At 41.6% G+C, this 14,245-nt stretch overlaps 1 long non-coding RNA gene across 1 annotated transcript in view; it reads right to left on the bottom strand.

Annotated features, from left to right (window-relative positions):
* Positions 1 to 5,750: 5,750 nt before the first annotated feature.
* The window catches only part of LOC308457477, a 31,280-nt gene continuing 22,785 nt past the window's right edge, over positions 5,751 to 14,245 (bottom strand). Inside the window, exons 4-5 of the long non-coding RNA XR_013976931.1 lie at positions 6,644 to 6,718; positions 5,751 to 6,103 (exon numbers count right to left, since the gene is read on the bottom strand). This is a non-coding gene — a long non-coding RNA (uncharacterized lncRNA). The remainder of the gene's footprint in view (positions 6,104 to 6,643; positions 6,719 to 14,245) is intronic.

Consider the following 14,245-nt stretch of genomic DNA (forward strand, 5'->3'; position numbering starts at 1 on the left):
CCCAAGTAAGTGTGCAAAGGATTGCAACTCTGCAGCTGACTTCTGCATATGTTTACTCATAAGCAAATCCTAATTCAGTTCAGTGGGGTTCACTCCTAAGTAAAGTGTGTTTAGTATCATACTCTTTAGTCTGCTAGAGCTTACGTAAGCAATCAGGCCTACTTTGGATACTGAAGATGCATTTTATATCTTGTGCCATCATCTTTATATGAGCTCTTCTTGTCTCTATAAGTTGCAGCAATAGGTTCTTGACAACTTCATCAAGACTATCTCTTCCAAGCCAAAGTAACAATACAAAGTAACAAGCTGAAGGGATTCGATTGGCACAGGCTCCTGGATTTTGAGAACCCTTAGTCATACCATCCACAATATCCCCCTTTATCCAGAAGAGGCCAGACATGTAAACTGAAAATAATCTAAGGCTGCATGCAAATTTTTAAGATCATCTGTGCAAAGCTTATTTCCATAACAGTTAATCTCCAGTGGTAAATTTTTACATGGCTCTTATTGTATATGTGGATGTTTGCTGCAAACTCACTTTCAGGAGTAGCAGTGTACAATTTTTTTAAATTAAATTAATAAAGTTTAAATAGAACACTGTTAGACCTCTGGGTTCTCTGCTGGCAAATACCCCAATTTTCCACCATCTGGAGCTGTCCCTGGATTATATCCCCACATGCTATCTGCAGTGGGGAAGAAATAATGTCTTGCAATCCTGAAAGAAGACCACAGCCATAGTATAGAGGAGGTGGGGAACCTGATCTGGACAGTGGGTGAGATCCTTATCTCGCCTATGCCATGTGGAGCAAATCTGACAGCTAGATGAGGCCACCTACTTACCAACCACCTGATGTCACACTGGTGTCAGGTGATGATTCTTGGGACTTTAAAGCATCGTGCAAGGCTTGAAAAGTGCTTTGGAGCACCACTGATCAGCAGGTCTGAAGTCACTGTCCTGCTGCCAGGCAGTGACACCAAACTTGCTTTCTATAGGAACTGGTTGCACAAATGAGCTCCATACAGTGAGTTCAGTTATGCAGCTGGCTTGGGGTTGCCACCTATCAGCTGATAGTTGGAGAATGAAAGCCTGCTCTCTGCAGGGATCCGCTAAGGAGGAAAAGCCCACGATAGCTTCAGAATGTCTTTGCAGCATAAGCAAAAGTTAAAAATGATGCTTTCACATTAGAAGACTTACACTTTCCTATGGCAGCCCAAGCAAACCACACTTGCTTAGATCAGTTAGGTGCCTCCTCCTATCCTACAGATGAGTCCTACAGATGAGTGCCGCTGGAGACTCCTGAAAATCAGCACTGTCACAGTGATGGTCTTTTATATAAAATGTAGTGGTTGGGCACTTCTTTCCCTCCCCTCCCTCCTTCAGAACAGATTATTACTGCTGTGACTATGCTGTCTCGCTTGGACTCTGAAGCTTAGGGGCACCAACAATCAGCCTTACAGGAGGAGCACGTGGCACAATCAGGAATTTCCTTACACTTTTTTAAGGTTGTTTTTCATACGATCTTCTCTCATGGATCAGCGATCTTCAGAGTACCTGTCTTCTGCTGAGCCGGGAGTGTGGAGGGCAACAGGAAAAAGCCACGCCAAACCATTTCTGCAGTTCATATGATTAGTCTCTTTGAAATTTCCACGTTTCTGGAACAGCAACTGCATTCAGCAGGGGCACCTAAGCTGACAGACCCCCACAGGACACATCAAGAAGGAAGAGGAAAGAGTGTTGTGGAAGAGGGGGTGAGGTTGTGAGGACTCGTGACAGCTTTAGGCCATGATCCACTTGGAGAGAGGGGTTGCAGCCATGGTATGAGATTCCTTTCTTTTGACATTCACAATTAAATTTATAACAACTCACTGGTTCATCTGACAGCTCCTGACGGCAAGCAACCAGAGCTTAGTTGGTGTCAGCATCCAGCCCCAGAACAATTTTAGAATACCAGAATAGGCAAGGCAAACCTGTGGTGCCCCATGGTCAGTGTTATGCCAAGGCTAATACTAGTATAATGCAATCACAGCCCTATGCACAACTAGCAAGAGAGTCAGAGGCACAGTAGTTATGGAACAGTAGCAAATATGGCTCAGTCAGTAGAGTATAAGACTCAATCTCATTGTTGCCGGGTTAGAGCCCCTCATTGGACAAAAAGATTCCTACATTGCAGGGGCCCTTGTGGCCCTTTCCAACTCTACAATTGATACAATATGATTCTATGGTATCACTGACAAGACACAACATCCTTACAAACTTCACCAACTCTAGACCACCAGGGATGCTTCCTGCTATGTTAGTCATGCATACAAGGAAAACATTGCATCACCCATCCTGGTGCACACATGCCCTCCATAAACAGCACACAGTTTGACAGCTAGAAAGAGGTAACAGCACTTTCCCCATCATATAACATACAGTGTGGCAGCAATCGATGCCTATTGTCACTCCAGGGATCTCAGTCCAGACTTATCTGAATTTGTCCAAACAGCAGCAGATCAGAGCCAAATAGAAGGGAAAGAAGAGATGTCATTTGAACCACAATACCTACAAAGTTCCCTAGCCTTCTTAGAGGTCCCCCAGCTGCCCCCGTGGCCCAGCCACTGACCTAAATTGCCCTAATAAAAATTTGAAAAAGAAGAAAGATGATCAGCTTTGATACTTACCGAAGAGGCACTGTACTCTGAAATAATGTCTATTTATATTGAATTACATAGATTTAACGATTATTTTACTTTCCAAAGAAAAAAGTTTACAGTATGTATCTATGTATTTCAAATAGTCTTACGTAATGCACAACCCTATGATAACTTGACCTTTTCAATGTCTTGCAACATGATTGCTTGACTGTGCCAGTTCTTTGCTTAACAGCCATGGTAAGCTAAGCATAAGAAGTAGCATGGGCAAAACTGTAAGTCACATTTCCTGCCTTTATCATCAGGCTCTGAATCAATGCGCTTGTCTCTTCAAGGCTGGGCTCAAGCCACATGTCTTGTGCCTGCGGTATTTCAGCCTTGCCACACCAGAGGCATAAGAACTACAGGCTGGTCCATAAGGTCCACCACAGGTGGCCCAATTGTGTCTTGTAATGGTTGACCGGCATTGTCCGCAAAATGTCATCTCTTTGATGAATTATTATGACAGCATCATAAACCTCTAGCAAAATAGATCACACACTCAACTTTCAGCAAACCCAATGTGTCTTGTTAATTAATGTACATTTGTAAACATGAAAGTCAGCTGTTGCATTTTTAAGAACTAGCAAACAAAAATAGCCCCCAGAGTAGATGTGAAAAGTGGAAACTTTTTCAGTTTCTTTCAAGACAAAAAATATGCAGCACTAAAAAGAGAGAGAGTGAGAGAGTGGTGGCCCTTAAAAAAAGGATGAACCCCTTTAATTGATTGGAACGGGAAGGACAGATTGCCTTGATCAAACTGCCTTACCCAATTCAATTTATGTACATACCCTTCCAATTCATCTTCTCCTAGGGGCAAAAGCTAACCTAAAACTTCTGTCATCAGTTTACCAAAGGCTTCCTCAACCTTGGCCCTCCGGATGTTTTTGGCCTACAACTCCCATGATCCCTAGCTAGCAGGACCAGTGGTCAGGGATGATGGGAACTGTAGTCTCAAAACATCTAGAGGGCCAAGTTTGAGGAAGCTTGGTTTCCTACAACTTGCATAATCGCTGGCAGAAAATTGCAATTGACAGGGATTGTGGGAATTGTAGTTCAACTCCCATGATCCCCAAGCAGAAGGAAACTTGCTGTGTCAGGACACTGGCTGTGCCTCCTCTCAATTTTGCAGAGAAAGGAGTGGGAGGTGAGATAGGCCTTTTTCACCCAAGGAGTAACCACGCTGGCTAGAGCCTCCACTGCTACCTGCCTGCTTCCAAGTTAGCTTTTGCCTAAGAGCAAAGATAGGCTCGCAAAGAGGAGGAGGAAAGGAGGGTGGGTGGAATTAAGGAAAGAATCAGTCACAAGAACTGATGTTCAAGAGGGCTTGATTCATTTTCAGGGTGAACAGCCTGCTGCTTGCCTATTCCTACGCTGCATATAAACTGAAAATGAAGACAAATTATTTATTGCATTCGTACATAAATTTCAGAAACATCAGCAACTTTTGAAAATGCTGAAGACAACACTGGAAGGAAGGACATATATTTCGGATTATATGTTACTAGTTCATCCTAACACAAGTGCATTTGTTTCAGAAAATGCATTTCCCAGGGTCTTGGCAGCCATAATATAGCTGCAGGGTGAATGAAGGCCATAGCAACATCTCTTCTTATTGATGTCACCACTACCTCCAGCTAAGTTTCAGAAGGAAAGGAGAAAAAGCAATCACAACCTAATTATGAACTGAGCCTGATCTTTATAGAGGTTTGCCATAGACATGTGATTAGCTTGAAAGTTCCAAACGGCAGATGTTCTTGCTACAGGTTCCCCCAGTTCTGAATTGAGGCAATATCACAAACACAGGTTCATTTTGCTTTTGTGTTTATTTCTAGTAAATGAAACAGACACTTGTGAAATGCATTGGATCAATAACACTAGGAGCAAAATTACTTCAATAATTTATGAAACTACCACAATTCAGTGGCAGCTAACAACTCTAAGCTGAACTGAGTTAAATTGGGCAGGCTGTGGGGAAATTAATTCATGCATATGACACATTTGGATTTTCTCATGAATCTAGAAGCAATAATTACTGGCAGGATCAACCCTATGTCTAAAGTGGAATCAAAAGGGAACCAAAGCAAATACCATCCAATTTTCTAGCCCAATCTGTAGTTCTCTTTGATTCACACCCACCCCTTTTCCTCTTATATAATGTATACAAAGGTTTCTAAATTTTGGAACCAGTATAACTCAGACTGTAAATATCTGTAGGTTCACCAAATAATGTGTTTCAATATGGGTTGAAATTATAGATTACGGGTTGTATGTAACTAAATCCTACTCAAAGTAGACCCAATGAAATTAATGGATCCAAGTTAGTTATGTCCAGTAACTTCCATAAATGTTGAATACCTCCCCAAAAAATTCTGGTATAGGCATTATGTTGTACACTGGTGTTATGATTTGCCAATAGCATAAGAATTTTAGAAATTTTCAGATTATATTTCATGTAAAAACTTTTCCCTTTTGGAATAAATGTGCAGTTGCAGCATTTGGTGTTATTCTTACAGATTTTTTTCTTTGGGATTCCATTTGGTGTAGATAAGGAGATTCAGATGATTAAGCTAAAGGTGAATTCACATGTTACATTATTCAGGTTTTATCTGCCATCAGCACTTGATAACACGAACATGTGAAGCTTCTGTAATCAGCCTCTGCATAAATCATTGGTTGTTATCATTTCACACCATTGTTCAATAATGGAAGTCAAGGTGGGAGGTAAATTGGCTATCACCCATCTTGAGTCTACCACTTAAAATGGATGTATGAACTTGCCCTTGTTTTCTTATGGTTTTTCACATGCTGATAAGATCTACATTCTGTCCCCTTTTTTTGCTCTACTGAAAGTTTTTGTTCAGTTGTGTGGAGAGAAAAAATGGGAGTACCAATAATTTAAGGAGACTATGGTTAGGCATTTATATATTGTTTATTGAAACAGATTTATTGTCTTTATCTTGCAAGGTTTTGAACCAAGGCAATATACTACGAAGATCATGTTTGTTTCTAAAACGAAGAAAGCAGACCACATCCTTTCCAGAGAGACTGAGTCATCTGGTATGTACATTTCCCTAGAAAGACCACATATTTGCAGTTGAAATGCATGGTTTTTATTTCACTAAGACAGGGGTGGGAAACCTCAGACCTAGGGACCAAATGCAACCCTCCACCTAGTCTCTCGAAAACTCCCCATGCCACAGCCCTCACTTGCCCTGCTTTGCATCTAGCTAGAATTTGTCCATCTCTGACAATGCCTATTGTTTATCTGAATGGAGGATAGGGTACTACAACACAAACATTGATTCATATTTGTTTGTTTACTCAACTTTTGTCTCTGGGCCGGCCTACCATCTTATGAGGCCTTCAGAAGGCTGCCCCGCAAAGGAGGGAATGCAGCCCTCATGCTAAAAAGGGCTTCTGATTCCTCCTGTAAGACATGAAATTCTAGTGTCAGTGGGAGGTTCCTAATTCCGGATTGTAGAATTAGAAAGGATGTAATGATATTTCTCAACTCTGTGGCAGGAAACAAAAACTAAGGGCTTATCCACACTTACCACGGAAATTAAAAATTGGAACAAGCTTGTTTTCTCCTGCTGTGGAGGGTAGGACTCAAACCAACCGCTTCAAGTTATACGTAAGGAGTTTCCTACTAAACATACAGAAAAACTTTTCCCACGAGAAGTGGTGGGTTCTCCTTCCTTAGATGTTTTTAAGCAGAGGTTGGATGGCCTAATTTCATGGATGCTTTATCTGAGATTCCAGCATTGCAGGCATGACCCTTGGGTCCCTTCCAACCCTACGATTCTATGCTATTTGTTGCACTTCAACTTTAAAGAGCAGATTTTTGCAGGGAAAGCTGCAAGGCAGGGGGGAAACATACTCTCCAACATTCTTCAGATGAAGATGGGGACATTTCTCCCCCTTCCCCTCACTGACCCTCCTTGACCCCCCCCCCATTTCTACCTACATGAGCATTTCCTATCAGAAGACGGGTGTCACCGCTAACACAGCACAGACAGCTTCCACCGTCCTGAGAAAACCCCTTAAAAATAAAATAAAATAAAATAAAATCAGGATTGTTTTTGTTTTTGTTTATTAGGTAGATTTACAAAAAGAAAAGCACACACTACTAAACAAATTTCAGAAAGTCACAAAACTAGACATGGATGGACAAAGCATTAAAAAAAAAAATCAATACTTATTACCCCATCATAACACCTGAAGCTGTATAAATGGCAAAAAAATGCCCTTGTTTCGCCTAAGATTTGACATCTTTGCGCAGGGCCTGAAATACAGAGCTGTTCTGACAGGCCTTTGGTCGGGGCCCAGTCTGCCCCCCCCCCCTTTTTTGTTATAAGACCCAATAAGTAAGTGGCTTCCCTAACCCTTTCCACCGGCTCATATAAGACATATATAAAACAGTTGGGCCTAGTGAGCACTCAGTGTTCCCATCCCCTATAGTTATAATCCATGGGTTGCCATCTGATTTTATTCTGCTCCAAATTTGATTTTAAGCTGTATTTTAATGGATTGTTTTATTTATGTTTATAATGTATCATACTTTGATGTTAGCCGCCCTGAGCCCGGTCTTTGCCAGGGCGGGCAGGGTATAAATAAAAATTATTATTATTATTAAGCATTTGCAAAGGTCAGTCTCAAACAAGATGCTTCACCTCACTTGTCTCCAGTCCTAAGGCTACTCAGGGGACAGGGCTATTTCTCTCTCTCCCCCCCCCCCCGCCATTTTCTTTTAACTGTAGAGCAACTTTGTTTCTCTACAGCGACAATTCTGGGGTGCCTCCAGTCTGTCAGTACAGTGGTACCTCAGGTTAAGAACTTAATTCGTTCTGGAGGTCCGTTCTTAACCTGAAACTGTTCTTAACCTGAAGCACCACTTTAGCTAATAGGGCCTCCCGCTGCCGCCGCACAATTTCTGTTCTCATCCTGAAGCAAAGTTCTTAACCCAAGCTACTATTTCTGGGTTAGCAGAGTCTGTAACCTGAAGTGTCTGTAACCTGAAGCGTCTGTAACCCGAGGTACCACTGTATTCTGTGGGAAGGATTTGACCACATCCATAAATTTAGATTGATGTTGATTTAGTGCAACAAATCCACCTCTTTTTTAAAAGGACTTTTTGCAGTTAAGAAAGCATATTGTTAATAATTTCCTTTTTCTTTTAATTTTCATTGTTTAATTTGTTATTGTTATATCCTGCTCTTGGGTCTTAGGGGGTGAAATCAGAAAGGGGGCGAAATTATTTTATTAATAAATAAAATAGTTGAACATGGACTTGACAGTGCAGGCTTATCAGGCAAGTTAAAAATCTGTTTTAAGAGTAAAAAAAAAGCCAGGTGTTCAATCACCATCATATTAGCAGACCTTAAAAGTTGAAAATGGAGCTATTTCTATAAGGCAAATCTTGTTAATTACCAGGACCAGAGTCTGTGCTAGTGTATTTGTACTGGAATACACTGAAAATGGCTCACTGATTTTGGATCTTGGCAGCTGCAACTAAGAAAAGCAGAGGGTACATCTCATGCATTGTGTTTTCAAGACATCTCCTTTTACAGCTATCCATATGTTCCACTAATAATTTCAGATGTTAAGCAGCAGGGCTCAGAGAGTCATACCATGCCATAATCCCTTAAACAAATGGGGCCTTAAAATATGTTAAAGAAGCAGGTCCCTCCTCAAAACAACTTTGTTTTCTGTCTGTGTGCTCATAACAGTTGTTGCAATAGCTTGTTCATATAGGACCAGCATATACAACATTAAGCCTAAGTAGCAAAAGTCACTGACATAGGCTCCTCACAATTTACTTTCATCTATTCTACAGGACCAAAAAAACCCAAAAAATGAACTTGATGGGTAAAGCAACCACAAAATACTGGATTTTTTTCACTTGGCAAGTTTGAGAGATTATGCGCAGAGGCCCTGAAAGTCCTGATTCCCAAATATCACATGAGACAAGTTGGTCTTAGGATGACACCAGTGCCTATTTTTCTAGAAAAAGAGGTGCATGAATGCATCCCTTGTTCTGTTAGAAGGGCAATGGTGCCCACCTAAGAGGTGCCAGAACTGAGTTCCAGGTGAAAAAGCCCAGGAAAACACAGAACAGTGTCAACACATTTTCACCACATGAGGGGGCCCTGCTAGGAAGCAGTTGAATCTACAAGTCTCATATTACAATTCCTTTCTAGAAGCACAACATTGTATTTTTTAAAAAAACATGTCTACTTCAGCCTTATGTTTTATATAGGTTTTGCCTCTGAAGTAGAACTGGCTTTTCATAAGCACTCTCCTGCCCTATCAAATAAAGCAACTCGTCGTCATTTAGTCGTTTAGTCGTGTCCAACTCTTCGTGACCCCATGGACCAGAGCACCCCAATAAGGCAACTAGTGGTCTATAATTCACTAGCAGGCTTGACTATTGTGAAGCCCTATTTTTTAATGCAACAGTTAAGTGGGGAAAGGGGCAGTGGAATGTATTAATTTCAAGGAATCGTACTATATTTCGGAAACAACAAAACTATCAACCATCCCTTTACACACCAAAAAAAAAGTAGAGGTGGTGTCCATTTTATTTTCTGGGTCACCTTTTCATATTTACTTTTTAAAAAAAAAAAAAAAAAAGCTTCTAAAAAGCTCTCCTTTTTAAAAGTCTTGTAAGTTTCTTTTAGGTACCTGAGAAACAGCTAGAAATATCTTTTAGACTGGCAGTCAAAGCTATGCTGTAAGTAGTAAGTCATTTTCTGTTGAGGTACAAAAGGTCAATAAGGACCTGAAGGTCTGAACATTAGTAGAAAAACGTACATAAGGCTATTTGTCAATCCCATTTCTACCTTGAAGCAAAGTATCAGAATACTACAGAAGGCATAATACACAGGAGTCTATTCTCTGCAGAGTAAAGTAGAATTTGCTACTGGGGAAGCAGATCCAGGCAAAGTGAATCTGGTGTTTAATCTGAGTCATTCCTTGAAGCATCATTGGCATCAAGCCTGAGAAGATGAACCACACAACTGGATCTTCTGATATCATACATTTCCTGGAACAAGTGATGCTATCCAAGACCCCCACTAAGCAGAATGAGCAGAAGGGTATCCCAATGCAACCGGCCAGCTCACCACGTTTTGAAGCAAGTTAAACAACACACATTGGCTTCTAAATCAAGGGTGGGGAACCTGCCCCCCCCCCCAATGTTACTGAGCCACAACTCAGCCCCAGCAAGCATGGCCATTGGCCAGGAATGATGGAAATGTCGTAATGCAGCATCTGCAGAGCCAGAGGTTCTCCACACCCGCTCTAAATGGAGAATCAAGACACACACTTTATTACAAGAGTCTGCACATTGCATGGAAAATCTCAGTGCAATGATAGTAGACCACAAAGTAAGCCGGGCCGAATTGAGACCTTTAGAGGTCCTAAGCACCAAAAGGATTATTGTGCTCCCTGCATATGTAATTCAAATTAAAAACAATAAAAGGTTAATTTTTCATAAAAAAAGAAACTTACAGGTATGCTGAAATTAAAATATATTCTTTCTATATTTTCTAGATGACTACTTTTATGCTTTTTTATGTATCAAATGTCAGATTCCTTTATTTTGCCCCTGCTTTGTAGGTGCCCCAAACACGTGCTTAGCCCGCCAGTAGGGTAACCCAGCACTGAAAGTAAGCATCTCTAAATCTTATGGGCAGGGCAGGGATCACTCACTAAAAGCAGGTTGTTTCCAGCAGCGCCCCATGAGGTCTATATACACCGGCTCTTCATTTCATGCTTCTCATAACAACTTCCTTTAGAATATTAGGGAAATATTGGTCTTGACAGAGATTTGAATTGCAGCTGAAGCATTTATCCTCTTAGCATGGAAAGAAAGGGAGAGGGAGCTTATCTTCTTAAGGCAAGACTCAGTCCTACCATAATGCTGCTAGTATTTATTAGCATTCGAGAAACAATCCTATTCTCCTCCTCCAGGTTTTAAGGTAGTCAATGTCTTTGTCAGGACTGCATAATCGCAACTAGTCTTTACTCTCTTTTTAAGCACACACAAACATCGCCTCAACTATTTCATTGCGGCAAAGCTCACGAAATACAGTTGTCAGCCATCATAACAAAATGCATTAAATGTCAGTCAGAAATTTCTCCTTCGCAGGATAATCACGTTAAAGCTTATGTCGTAGGCTTCTGAAACATTACGGAAAAAACCCCTCTAAAAATAACCTGGCTTCAAATACCAGTGTTGGGACACCTGTGGCACTCCAAATGTTATATTTATTTTATTAAATTTATATCCTGCCCTTCACCAGTTCCATGTTGGACTCTGGCTCCCATCAGCCCCGGCAACATGGCCAATGACCAGAGATTATCAGAGTTGTAGCTGTAGATAACTTGAGGGGTACAAGGCAGGGCATGTGGGACACAATTTTGTCCTCTAGCAGTTGGAGGGCTACTGCCACTACCTTCCAGTATGCTGCCTGAGGCAGTTACCTCATTCTGCCTAATGTTTGGGTTGGCCTTATCGCATCAGCAGAGCCCACCAGTGCTGATGCTGGGTCCAGCCAGACCTGCTTTTTATTGGCCTGTTGGCCATTACAGACAGAAGCACGAGGACCATGGAGCTGACCCTGCCATGGTAAGGGTGGGACCATGTGCACTGGGTATCCAGCAGTGCTGGGTCCACCACACCACCATGTCTAGCTAGCAATGCCATATGTATGAACAGCACTGCAATATGGGGAAATTAAAATGAGGAAGAAGCACACAAGATTCATGCTGTAGTCAGCACCACTGGATGCTAACCTTTGGAGAACTGCTAACACCACCACCAGTAAACTGGTTTGGAGCTCAGTCCATTGGGCCCACTGAGGTCTCTCTAACCCAAAGCCCTCTTGCATGTGAATCTGGCCGTGTCTCTAATAGCAAAGTCAGTGGCTCATGCTGATCAGTTTGGGAGCAAAATTGGAGAGGGGGGATTGACTGAGATTTTTGCAGATGTATATAGCAATGCGCTGCTCAAATTGGGTGACCTGCTCCCTCAAACTCGTGGAACAAATCAGAGGGGATATGGTGTGGGAAGCCTAATCCTCTTACTTGCACTGAGGTTGCTTCCTCTCACCTGAGATACCCAGCTCTCAGGCACCCTGTTTGCTTTCCCCAGCTGGAGAAAGTCAAGGCAGCAGCAAGAGCAAGGAACAGGCAGGTGAGTGAGGAAGGACAGCGACGCTTGGTTTCCTTGAATGCACTTCTCTCCTTTCATCTGCAAAGCAAAGATCTGAAGTATGAGCCGCGGGTTCTGTTTTTAATGTTACGTCAGTCTACTCTTGAGCTCTTAAGGTGAATGGCAGACAATTGCCTACCCTTTCAGCCAGTTTGAAAGAAGTCTGCAAAAGTTACAGGTTGATGCCACGGGTTGCAGTCAAAATTGAGACTATAGAAGGATGACATGGGTCAGTCATTCTGCAAAGATAGTGAAAGGCTGGCCTCTGGGGCTGCTCTTCAAAGAGTCTAGCAGTTCCCTAGAGAGAAAAGGCAAGAGTTTGCCAAGTTAAGAGGCTTTTGTTCTTCCTTGACTTGAGTTGCTTTGATCTAAATTTGACAACGGATGTGTGTATTGCTCAATGAAAACAGTTGTTTAGCTTTTAGATTTTTAAACAAATAGCCTGTGGGTCAAAGTCTACTCTGCAATAGGCGCACACAGCTCCCACTGACTTACAATTATTAAGTATGAAAAACTGCTCAGGGAACTTGTGCATCAGACAAGGGCTTTCCTTTCTAAGAAATGTAACCTCTAGTCAAGCAGTTGGATTTATGGACATGAGACCAAACTTATTGGAAGGGATTTTGAGATCTGTGCTGTCGAAATTCAGCACCAAATGCAAACCTGCTGCTTTCTGGCAGAGCTCAGAGACAGTCCTCCATATCGAATTGATGCTATCAAATGATGTCAGGTGATTCACAGGTAGGCAGACCTGCCCACCAGTCAAATGTGGCCCATGGAGAGTTGGCCTGTTTTTGATCCAACCCACTGGATAGAAATGGTTCTATATCCCTGATATAAAACAATGACGGTACACTAATAACGAAAAATCCCTAAGGGCTGGGGTGATCCCATTGCAAAGGAATACACATATTTGACCATTTTGATCTGCAAAATTCACACTTTTACAAGTGCCATATAATGTTTGCATTTGCAGAGCAATGATATTTCAGTGTGACAGAACTTATGTTTTGAAACTCCCTGCCTATCACTTTTGATTTCAGCAAGCCTGCCCATACGTATAACACATTATTGTATAGTGTATATTTGTTTTAAAATATTTTGATAATTTTGATCTGTGTTTTACAGATAATTTTATTATATATACCACTTGGGCAGTTTTCTGATTAGATCATATCTACATCATTCTAAATAAAAATAAATAAAACAAATAACATATCTGTATAAAATAATTCACACATCTTAACATTTGAGTGGCATAATCAATCGGGAATGGCAAAAATTTCCTTTGGCGGGAGCTCCCTGCACTTTCCATACAGATTCTCCCCAATACTGTGGGTCTGGGAGTACCTATGATGGTCATGCCACCAATTTACACAAGTCTTTGCCTTGAATGGCTTGCATCATTTTTGGGAATGCAAAGTCCTGTGTAGTCCAAATACCATCTACATCTTTGGCACAAAGCATTATCCTCTTTCAATATTGTCTAAATAAATAGCAGTAATAGCATCAATACCTTCAACAATCCATGCTTTAAAGTCTCTAACTGCATGTTTTCAAGACTGACATGTCAGCAGCTATCACCAGTGGCGTAGCGTGGGGGGTGCAGGGGGGGCCGGCCGCACCGGGCGCAACATCTGGGGGTTAGGGTGCGCAAATCCACGGGTTAAGGGGCGCAAATTACTTGCCTTGCCCCGGGTGCTGACAACCCACGCTACGCCACTGGCTATCACAGTCCTTTTCACAATGTTTTAACCATGCTTTGATGCTCATAAAGCCTCTTGATTTTGATTAATTTAGTGTGTGAGTGTGTGTGTGTGTGTGTGTGTGTGTGTGTGTGTATACCACCCAATTAACATTGTCCTCTGGGCGGTTAACAACAATTAACTGTGCCTTAAAACTATTCACTTTTAAATGCAAGCTAAGACAGAAACTTTGCTAAATAAATGACACCCCCCACACGGATTTTCAACTGACATATAATTCTGAATATGCACACCCCAGACGTATTGTCAAACTTATTCCACTTACTGATTATATTGCAAAAAAAAAACCAACACATTTCCATCTCACCTCCCAAGAGACCTAAATGGCACGTATTACAATATGGCAAAAGTAGTACAAAATGATGCAGCGTAGCACTGGAAATGGAAGTAGTAGATGCCTGCAGGTAGTGCTTTTTTTCTAGAAAAAGAGGTGCTGGTACTGTGTGCCCTTGAGTACCCCCAGGGAAAAAAAGCACTAATTATATGTATGGTCCCTTGAAATCAAGTTCCACTGAATTTTGTGGGGTGCTTTCATCCCTTGCAAGTGAGTGTGTGTACATATGATTTATTGATTTTTATCTATAAT

Source organism: Podarcis pityusensis (genome assembly GCF_964106645.2).
Source record: "Podarcis pityusensis genome assembly, chromosome: 10".
NCBI lineage: Eukaryota > Metazoa > Chordata > Lepidosauria > Squamata > Lacertidae > Podarcis > Podarcis pityusensis.